We start from the raw sequence: 1,970 nt of genomic DNA on the forward strand, positions 1-1,970 counted from the left end.
CTCTCTCTCTCTCTGTTGATTAAGGTTTCCATTTTTGTAAATTTCTCACTAAATTCTGCAATATCCTTTTACAAGACATTGTAATTCACAAGCTTTGTCATGTTTTTATTATGATGTAGGCCAACTAAGAACAGCCTTGCTTTTTGAAATATTGCTTAGCAGGAAAAGAGGCCATGGTCTACATTATTCGCATTATATTCTAGAAGATCAGAAGGAGGTTAATGAGGTTACGCTGCAAACAGACACCAAAAAAAAGCCTAGAAAGCAGGTGAAGTACAGTAGCAGAGAAAACAAAACTGAAACACCACAGGAAACTACTCAACTCATCCTTCGTGTGGGAATGTGCTCAATTGTATTGGCTTCTGATTGTTTTGTGCGTGTGTGTGTGTGTGTGTGCATTTTCTTCAATGTGATGTGGTAAGGCAGTGAGAGGAAGGCAGGATGTGATGCAGCATGTTCGTATAAAACATCCTGTGATGTTGGGGAACCCCACTGTTGTCTTTCACCTATACATTGTGTTAAGAAACTACATTTTTTTCTGTGTAACTGTGTAAAACAAGTTCAGAGGCCTGTGTTTGTACAACATTTACCCTTCTGAGGTGCCAAAAAGCAAGATATTTAACTTACTCTTTAATCAAATGGAGTTGCAAAGAGAGAAAATGATAAAGATAAATTTACAAAAAAACTTCTAAATTAAAAATCAACTCATATCGAGACAACATGTTGTGTGTTTGTGCATTGTGCTTTAATGGTGTTTGGTTTTGGCACATAAGCCAATCTTCTTTGGTGGTGCTCTTCTGACCGGAAGACTTCATGGAAGTTTTTTTGTAGTTCAGTGAACTCATAATCTCAGTTCATTGAGTGACATGAGCTGGATTGACGGCTGGGGGTGTGACATCTGTACATGATGCTTTACTGGCAGCACAAGGCAAATCTTTCCTGGAAGAGAAACAAAATAATGGGGGAAGAGAACAAAGAGAGCTGACTCCCTCAGACAACCAGATCAGACAACACACCTGTGGCAAGAGATGAGTGAGTCGAGTGGCATGGTCAGGGTAGTATTTCCACCTGTACTCTATCCCTGTGGGCACATATCGACTCCGTGTACACACATACACACACACACACACACACACACACACACACACACACACACACATATATATATACACACATCGCTCACAAGTTTTAGGCGGGGGTGCAAAAATGTAAAAGAAAGTAGTAGGTGAAGAGAAGAGATTTCAAATCCAAATCAATATTTTGTGTGATCACACTCTGCCTTAAAAACAGCATCAATTCTTCTAGGTGCACTTGCAAGGGCTTTGCACAAAAATCTGGACCCTGTACATAAGCATTCTCCGACAGCTATTCATTCTAGCATCTTTGTGTGCCCTTCTTACATGAGGGCCCTATATACTCAGTCCCCCTCCAGTGCTACACCACTGTAGACTTTCACATATTTTTTGAAGAATTCAGCAGGTACGGTGGCCCAAATCAGCCATTCAGATACCTCCCTGATGGTACCGCATGATGACACCATTTATTAGGACCAAATCCCCAACTTCATTTGCACTTGCAAGGAACCTCCACCATACTTCATTGTTGCCTGCAGACACTCACTCTTATATCATCTTCCGATTGTGAAAAGAAGTAAGCATGATGTGTCTTTCATCTGCTGCGTCTAACCTTTGACAGTAAACTGTCTTCAGCAGTTTGGCTGTTCCTCACCCAGTTTAGTAGAATTGTTTAATCAGACACCTGATTATATACAGCATTGTTTCCAAACCTGCATAAAACATTTGCAAAGTACTGTGGTTGTATATATACATATATATATGTATGTATATATACAGTCCCCGACTAAGGATTTACATAGAATCATGAAGTCCTGCCTATAGTCGACTGACCGAATCATGTGTGTTTTTGTGTGCGGTGATTGCAAGCGGGGGGGGGGGGGGGGGTACACACGG

Source organism: Micropterus dolomieu, linkage group LG20 (assembly GCF_021292245.1).
Source record: "Micropterus dolomieu isolate WLL.071019.BEF.003 ecotype Adirondacks linkage group LG20, ASM2129224v1, whole genome shotgun sequence".
Classification (NCBI taxonomy): domain Eukaryota; kingdom Metazoa; phylum Chordata; class Actinopteri; order Centrarchiformes; family Centrarchidae; genus Micropterus; species Micropterus dolomieu.